Below are 9,371 nucleotides of genomic sequence, written 5' to 3' on the forward strand. Positions count from 1 at the left end.
AACAGGACAGGTTGTTTTGCAGTGTTGTGTTGCCAAGCAGGTTTGCCTTTCCACAGGCTTCTCCCTTGAACTTCAAGGTCCAGCCGTATATTTCTGTGAAGTTTGGGTTGAAAAGGGTTATCCCCGGGGCTTTGGTTGTGCTGTACAGGCATGGCCCCCTGAATTTCTTTCTTGGTTTCTTACCTGTGCTGAGAGATTAGAAAAGTATTTCCCTATTCAAAGCTTTTGCTTTCTGTCTTTTCCTTTTGCTGGGGCCTGGATTCATGTTATTCAGTTTACCTTCTAATTTATGTTTCATGTAATTGTTCACTTTGCCGGTCTTGGTGTTTCTGGTTCTACTAAATAAGCTGTCTGGATAGTCAAGGCAGGGAGATTCGCAACCTTGAGAAAATAATATCAAAAAAGCCCTAACACCTAATCTGAAAAGAATGCTTAGGGCATTCTTTTACTACTAGTGTAGTAAATGACTGCTGTCAGCAAAGTCTGGGCGAGAGTGTGGGCTGTACTCGTGCAGGTGTGTACGTCCAGGTTCTTCCGCTCTCTGCCGCAGCACTACCATTTCCTAGCCATTGTTCTTGTCCTTTCTGCCCCTCCCTGCAGCCATTCTAAACTACTTCCTCTAATCCACTGGCATTAATGGCACAATCTGAGATGAGTAGATGTGCCACTGGCAATATCTAAAGAAAGCAGACTCTGTTGCATAGACATCTCTTACTTCTGTAAACAGCAAACGATGCCTAAGAACTGGTGTTACAACGGCTGTTGTGATAGAGGTAACATCCAGCAAACCAAGATGGCAGAAAAAAATTAGGAAATACCCCTTCAGTCTTCTTTTGTAATCCTCCACCAGGGAATGTTCCCCACAGGATATTTCTTAGCACTTGAAGCACGCTTTACTGAAAGGGTCCTGGTCGTGAGTTCTGAGTGTAGCTATGTGTTATGGTGCGGTTGGACAGAAATGTGTATTTAGAAAACTAAACGAATTACATTTTATTAAATAAATGAATAACATTGTTCTTTGCCTTCCAGTCTGCAGAAGCACGGACAGTCACAACAGTCTGACCCGGCTGAACACGCTGGAGAACTGCACTTGCAAATCTTGCTGATGTTTAAAACCAAGCCTGAAGATTTCCGTGAGCTCAGCTTTCCTAAACTGACTATGGTTATAAACTAGTTGCTTCTTTTTTGTGTGCGTGGCCTGACGAGTTTAAAGGGACTTTTCCCAACCTCACTGCGAGTGGAGGAACTCCTCTGTTTTTTAACTCGGCGCTGGTCATTCTTGAGATGGTTCACCTGCAGGAGATCGGCCTCTGTAACCTGATGGACGTTACTCGAGGCTCTGTGCGGATTGAGAAGAACAATGAATCATGTGACTTGTCCACGATGGGCTGGTCAAGGATTTTAGATTCTGTAGAAGATAATTACATTGTGGCCAACAAGGATGACAAAGAAGAGTGTGGAGATGTGTGTCCAGGAGCCGTGAGAGGGAAGAGCAACCGTGCACCTACTGTGATAAATGGCATTTTCAGTGAACGCTGCTGGACCCACGATGGCTGTCAGAGAGGTGAGTCTGGGGCGTGGTGCATGTCAGCTGTGGTTTTGCTGTCAGTTTTTAACCTGTCAGACCTATTGGTGGGATAATAGGTGCCTATTAACCTGCTACCTTTAAGCACAGCTTCCTAAAAGCAAGGCTCAAAATTAACATGATTCAGGTGAAGAGAGGGCCTATGGGTTGGGGCTGTTTTATCAGTTTTCACCTATGTGAATAAAGTATGCAAGAATGTCGTCTTTGGTTTCTTTGCCACGTTAGGGACTGCCTAAAGCTCACAAGTGTAACTGACTCTGGGTGTATCTGGTACCTTGTGTCATATTTAAGGTGGTATTAGTATCTCTGCTGAGGTTTTGGTAAGGGATTAAAAGTCCAGACTGACTGAAAGGCTGCTGCAGGCAGCAACAGAACAGGAGAGAAAAGTCTGATGGAAGAAGCCCAACTCTGTACAGGTGCAATTCCATTTTGACCGAAGCATTACTGGTGTAGGAAGGTGTAAGGCCTGTGGGTGAGTGAGCAATGCTTGCACAGAGCAAGAAGCTGGAAGCCAAGTCAGAGCTGAAGGGAAAAGGAGAAGGAGGAGAGAGGACCTGGGTGGGGATTGCCCGCAGCAGGAGTCCCGGGGAGGGTGAAATACCTGGGCTTTGACCTGGGGTTTTGTTCAGGGGAGAAGGTATGGTCAGAAATTTAGCTGCTGCTGCTGCAACCCCTGAACTCCAGTTCTTCAACTGTATTAGCATGCCTCTTTTTAGCTGTGCTTTTGGAGCAGGGGGAGTAGCTCTGTGGATTAAGGGGTTGTCTGGGGGCCAGCTTGTGGCCAATTTCTAGTGAAAAGCAAATTTGTTCAGTTAAGGCCAACTCATGTTACATTTTGGGTCGGAAGGGAGAGAATATGTAGTCTTTTTGGGTCTAGCCTGATGCTGTTATGGCAGCCAAGTGTGTTCCGAAGGTTTTGTACTTTTGCAGCTGACATTTTTATAACATTTTGTACATACATACTTAGTTTTATTGCCGTAAAAATGTAGTTCTTGGTTCAGTGCAATGTGTTCATGCAGAGAGTGTCTTTGCTGAAGAATGCAGACAACAAAGACGCTGGAAATGCCGTGTCCTAGACCTCAGTCTAGATCTGCCAAAGATGATTTTCATATTTTGCATTTTTTTCCACGTTTATTTTTAATGTAATAAGAATGCTATATGTCTCTCAGTCCACTTGTGGAAGGAACAATTCCCTCTGAAACAGGATTTCCTGCCAATTGTCCTTGCATTCTTCTCTGTTTATACCCCATTTGAAGCAGTCTGATGTTTTTGACAATCTAATTGTAAAGGTGGGCTCAGCCTTTTACTTGCATATTGCGTCATCTGGAGGTGGAGTAAGGTAATAGGAAAAAAAAAGTGGAACAGGCAAATAGAAGTGACCAGGAAAATGATCTGCAGTATCGGACAGGCCCTTAGTGAATCCCGAAGGGCTGCATTCCTGGAATATGAAGATGGATATCTGAAATATAGGCTTTGTTCCCTAGAGGATATGATGAAATTCAAGTTCTCCTGTTCCCCCTGAATGAAACCTTTGTAGGAGTCTGTAAACTTCTTGATCTTGGGAGTTGACTACCAGAAAATTTGAGTTATTAAGACTGTGAGCCATTTCGGGTTGGTAGGTGGACTTTTTCTTTAATCTATTATCTTGCTTTATGCGATAAAAGCAGAAGCTGTGTCTCTCAATTAGTGCAATCTAGAATTTGTTGCACAATATTAACCTCATGAAAAGGAAGTGGGAAGTATAGGAAAGCATTTGGGCCACTTGAAGAGGATGCCCATCTATAAGAAGGATGGAAGGATGATCCGGGAAATTACAGGCCTGTCAGCTTGATGTCGGTACCCAGGAAGCTGATGGAGCAGCTCAACCTGAATACCATCACACACCACATGCGGGACACCCAGATGCTCAGGCCCAGTCAGCATGGGTTTAGGAAAGGCAGGTCCTGCCTGACAAACCTGATCTCCTTCTACGAAGGGCGACCTGTTTACTGGATGAGGGAAAGGCTGTGGATGGAGTTTACCTTGACTGTAGAAAGGCCTTTGACACCGTTTCCCACAGCATTCTCCTGGCGAAACCGGCTGCTCGAGGCTTGGATAGGCACACGCTTTGCTGAGTCAAAAACTGGCTGGCTGGCCGGGCCCAAAGAGTGGTGGTGAAGGGAGTTAAATCCAGTTGGCAGCCAGTCACGAGTGGTGTCCCCCAGGGCTGAACACAGTAGCCCTTGGTAAGCTTTCACAGAGCAGTCAGGGCAAGCAGGATTATTAAGCAATATTCAGGAGTCGATATAAGTTGCTATAAGTAAAGAAGTTGCAAAGCAGGTGATCATTTCCTTGTATCACCTCCTTGCTTTATTTCCCTTAGAAGGCTGTTGCAGTGTTGTGGTAAGGCATTCGCTGTCTTTTTCTACCTGCCAATCCACAGACATGTGGCGCTCAGATCAGAGCTAACCCTTGCAGGAGGTTAAAACCTTCGCGGGAACAAAAGCACAAACGGCAATATGGTGGTTGCTATTTGCTCAATTTTATTAACCGTGCAATCGCTTTATATACGCCTTTCTGCACATCGCGAGGTCTTTAGTTCCCTGTTCTTCCCGTACATCATGAGATCTCTCATGCGCCTCTATTGTTCCCGTACATCGCGAGATCTTCCGAGCACATAATACAAAAAATCGCAGCGAGCCTTTCTGAGGCTGAAGCAGATGAAGAGGAAAAGGCAAACCCAGATCTCACAGCGAGGGAAGACGCTGGAATTGTTGATGAAGATACAACAGCAGTACAGCGTCAGAGTCCTGAAGTTCCTGGGGAGCTCAAATGGGCGGAGTCAGGAGAAAGTCTCCTTGAGGAAGACAAGGAGCGGGATGCAAGCAGCAGGGGAACAATGGGGAGGATCTCAGGCCATCGGAAAGCAGCGTGTTGGAAGTGAGGACAGTGATGAGGAGGGTCCTGAGAGTGACGAGGGGAGCGGGGAGTACAGCCCCTCTGCACGGCTGTGGGATGCAGAATGCATTTCCTTTATTTTAACAGAAGGTTTTGGTTCTGTTTCTATTGCTTTCAGTTCACTGCAGTGCATCTAAGATAGTCTTGTGTGGCATAAACAATTGGAATGCTGCTGCTTGATGCTCTGCTGGGTTACTCTGACCATCTTGTGTGTTGCTTTTGTTTTGGTTTGCGTTCAGAATTAATGTGCTGTTGGTTTGCATTCAGTAATGTGCTGTTCAATGAGTAATGCTGAGGCCTTCAAAGACGTTTGCTTCTGGAACCCCTCTCGTGTGTGAAAGAAACTTCAGTTTAGGCACTTTCACCACTAGACTCAGATGAGTGGAGCAAGGACTACTGAAGAAGAACGAACCTTAAAAACCTAGAGGACAGAATCTTATGCTCTATTGATGGAGTGTGTCAAGCTAGTAATCTGGTCCTGAGCTGGCCTAAGACAATAGTGTGGTTCTTTATTAGCACAGTTCCTGTGTGCTTCCATCCAGCACACACGGTTTCATGGCTCTGGGCTTGCACAGAGATCCTCCATCCAGTACAGACAGATAGTCCGAATGGTAAGTAGGTAACAGCGTTTGCTTCTTAGTCCAGTCCTGCATCATCTCTGCTGCCAGGAGACTACCTGAGATTCAGGGATGGTGCAGGTCAAGGAAGGACAGGAAAAATCATTGAATCCTAAAAATTACAGCTAGGAACGACTTCCTAAATTGCATAGAGATTTGTCCCCATCTACCTGGGGGTTATTGAGGTAAATTTTATAGCAAATAAAGAATTGTCAAGAAACCAAGTGTAGAGCAATGAAAGAATTGGTTTTCAGTCCTTTCTTGTGCCTCCAAGGGTCCTTCTCAGGGCGGTGTTGAGAGGAGACCGACAGGCACTGTTCTGGTTTTGTCCCGAGGAGACCCATCTGAGAGGATTTCTCCTAACCGGTGCTGTCATTAGCAGTGCAGAACTAATTTATCGGAGAAAATTGCATATGCAGAAGAAAGCAAAAGGTGCAGAGTGCTCCTCCGGGGTTGTTCGGTTGCAGGATGGGTCTGGGCAGATCACAACGGGTGGTCTGTCAGAAGCGTGGGATTACCTGGGGTGGGCTCCTGCTGTGTGTTTTCTGATCTTGCTGTGCTCTTTGGGAAAAGGAGATACTGCCAGTCCCAAGAGAGAGAATTGTTGTCAGCGGTGTTTGTCACCCTGCCCTGGGCTCTGTGTTTCGAAAGATTGTCAGGTCTGTTTTGTCAGATGTATGACCTGACTGTGAAACATCATAATCACTGCATTTACAGAGCAGAAAATACTTCTCCACTTATTTTTAGATAAGCATAGGTCTTCAGCCACTTAAGTTGAGGAACTGAGGAATCATCAGAACTGTAGCTGAGAGCTTAACATAGACATTTTTTTTAAAAAACAAAGTGTTCATAGAACAATAACAATTTTATGTCTATAAAACAATATTGTTGCTCCTGTGGTGAAACCCCCTGAGACTGCCTGACAAAAGCAATCTCACCGCTTGTGAAAATGTGGAAGATTGCTGCTCTGTGGTTCAGTAGATGCCCCTGCATGAATTTTCCGTTGGATTTTTAATGGTTTTCTCCATTTGGTTTTAATCTACCTAAAATAAAATTATTGCTGGTGAAGATTGACGTGGCTCCAATCGGGTCTGCCCTAACATTTCAAATTTTAAACCAAGCTGAGGCAGCTGGATGACTTCTGCTCCCCTTTCGCCTTTTAATGGCTTCTCTTTCTGGCTTCGTCTTCTGTAACTTTGTGATAGTTCTTGAAGATTGCAGTCAGTCCAGGCGGAAACAGCAACGGCAGCTGGACGTGGTGATCACGTGAATTCCGAACCTGATGATTCCTGTACAGGTGTGGAAGAAGAGGTTGTAGCAAGCGGGGAGTATGATGCCAGTGAAGGTGAGTTGGCTGTTGAGTAGGGATGAAATCTGATTCATCGGAAGTGTTTTTATAGAAGTGCTTGCCCTTTCCCTTTCCTTTTTTACTCTATCAAATCCTGCATGTGCTCTTTTCTGTCCTAACTTGTATAAAATCGGGTGGTGACTAGCTGGCTTCTGTAGTCCTGTGTAGTTAACCTGTATTACAGTAAATAACTGCTTTGTTGACAGTTATAATGGTCCTAGGTAAAGAATGAAGGCCATGAAAAAACTGGCTGCCAGTCAAGAAAACAGCTGTGGGAGGCAGGAGTCTAATGAGTTTCCCTTTGCTTCCAGGTAGCGCGGGGGCTCGTGGGGAGGTGCATTGCCGGGGCAGGCAGGGTGGGACTGGCAGATGAGGAGGGAAGCTGAGCTGCAGCCTCCATCTCCGTGCTGTGCCCCGTTTGTCGCTCATCTCCCGGTGAGCAGTTGGCCTGATTGGCAGTGAGGAACCTTCAGCTTGTCTTGGTTCCCTCCAAGAACGTTTCTGATCCCTGCAGCCCAAGCTGTTCATTGCTGGGAGCCGTACTGGAAGGTCACCTTAAGCTTCCACTCCCCAGCAGCAGCGAGTCTGAAAAGTGAAGAAACCCACAGGTTAAAGCTGACTTCAGTCTGCACTGCTGCTCTTCCATTTCCTTCTGCCATCCTCTAAGGGTCTAACAGCTGGCAGGAACAGGCCCTCTCTATTGTTTTTACACTGCTAGTTATGCCCGGTCTTGTACTTTGTCACATTAATCCAGGGTATTCTAAGGTTTTTTTTCTGGTCAGCTGGGAGCCTTTTGACCTCCTTCCTCTATGTAGCCTAAGAGCAGAGTCTTGTAAGGTGTGTTGTCTTCCGTCTGGAGTGTGTATACAGGAGGCTGGAGGTTCCTCTCGTCTCTGGTCTGTCAGGTCTTGTCTTTTTCCTCAGTAATTCTTCCTCAGATGAAACTGCTTCTGCCTTAGTCTTATCAGCTGACTGCAGACAGCTGTCGATACCGTTTAGTTTCAAAGCCTGGTGGTTTTCATGTGCTGGTCTTCACAGGGATCTGTGTTTCTGATGCAGAGCCCAAGGTAGAGACCATGTAGTTCCTGGGCAGCCCGACTTCCGTGGCAATTGTCCCTCCGGATCTGGGTTGAAACGTGGTTGCTTCGTAGGCAGGTGGTCTTTGGAAAGACCCAAATCTCCTAGTTGTTACCTTCTCAGGTTCCACGGTGCCTCATTTGGAATACTTTAATGCTGAAACAACCTCACGGTTGCCGTTATCATTCTGCCCAAGGCAAGACCTCACTTTACAGAAGGGAATACTTTGCAAGCAGCAGCCAGAGTAAATTAACTGCTCTTTCTGCTAATGAAGCAGGTAAACAGGTAGACTATGCCATGCACCACACAGCATTTGGTTTCTTTCAGGCAAAGTGAACCAAACGTCTGTTTTAAAGGGACCAGCAGAATCCATTACATTGGACTCGGCCCAATATAAGCAGCTGGACAGTTTGGACACTGTACTTTTGTGGAGATGGGAATATTTACTCTGAGCTGGGATGACAGTTTGGGATGTTTTCATATTTTACCAAAACTTCCCTTAGAAATGTTTAGAATGATTTCATGTTACTGATTTTGGTAGTGGACTTGAGCTCTCCCAGATTCATGAGGTAGGATTTTCAGCGTGAGCAGTGTAAAAGTATGGTAGTGATGGATAACTGACTTTTTTATATATATATATATATATGTATAAAAGAAGAAAAAACCTAAAAGATCAGGTACAGAAAGCTAGTAGTAAACATCAGGAACAAAGCTGGTGCAGGATTTTTCTTGGATGAAGGCATGATTGCTTGTATTGCAAAATGCAGAGGTTTTGATTTTGAAGTGTGGTCCAGTGTTCAGTGATGGGGGGTCTGGTGGGAGGAAGCAACCTGCTGAGCTCTCTCCTCTCCTTCCCCAACCTCCCTTCTCTCTGGAAACTCTCTTCCCAGGCTGTCCTTGCTCCTCCTGGCTCCTGCACTGTCTGCAGCCACCTGGGCTCCTTGTGCACCTTCCACTTCCCTCTGCGGAGACCTGGGAGCGAGTCGGGCCCGGCTCTGAAGGGCAGGAAGGGAGGGGTGGGCGCGGGGAGCAGCGGGGCCAGGGGGAGGGTTGTGGCAAGCCAGACACGAGCTCCACTCGGCTGGCAGAGACAGGCCGGGCAGATAGTGTCCTCCAGGCCTGGAATCTTCTCTGTCTGCTGTCCAGAGACGGGCTCTGCTTGCACAGGTGGTTGCGCCAGCAAGCAGCAGAAAGCAGTAACTGCAGAGTGCAGCAGTAGTGCAGAAGGGTAAAATCAAAAGGAGTGGGAGATGGTTTGGGGCAAGACAGACAGCCTTTGCGCAGTTTGGGAAAGGTAGCTTGGGAAAGACCTTGCTCTTGTTCCTTTTGGTGGCACAAAACTTCTCTGTTCTTAAAGAACCGGGACCTGCCATGTTTGTACAGAACTCTGGTGCAGCAGCACAGGCTGCCGGGGGGGGCCTGTCCCGGGACAGACCCCACAGCGCCGAATTCAGTGAGGGCATTCCCGTGAAATTGCCAGCGGGCAGGAATCGACCTTACGTTATCCCCCTGATGTAATGACGGAATCCATGGGAAGCCATTATACGAATAGCCAAGTATTCTTTTTCCTGCGTGTGCATATTTTACATGAGCAATTCACCACCCGTTTCTGAACTTTTGAACATTACTGTCAAGCTTATAGCTACACCTGTGCTCCCTGCTGGGCAGGTGAGGGAAGGGGGCAGAGTCCGGAGGGCAGGCAGAGCTGTCAGAGTTGAATGATGGTCATGCGTTGGCATTTTGGCTTAAATTAGTTATGCCAGATGCCAGAACAGCAGCACTAGAAACACAGTCAGAGCAAAGGTGC

General features: G+C 46.6%; 1 pseudogene; it reads left to right on the forward strand.

The window, feature by feature from the left end:
* The first annotated feature begins 733 nt into the window (after positions 1–733).
* On the forward strand, positions 734–9,082 carry LOC141963255 (insulin receptor-like; annotated as a pseudogene).
* Positions 9,083–9,371: the final 289 nt, after the last annotated feature.

The sequence above is a fragment of the Athene noctua genome, chromosome 8 (assembly GCF_965140245.1).
Source record: "Athene noctua chromosome 8, bAthNoc1.hap1.1, whole genome shotgun sequence".
Classification (NCBI taxonomy): Eukaryota; Metazoa; Chordata; class Aves; order Strigiformes; family Strigidae; genus Athene; species Athene noctua.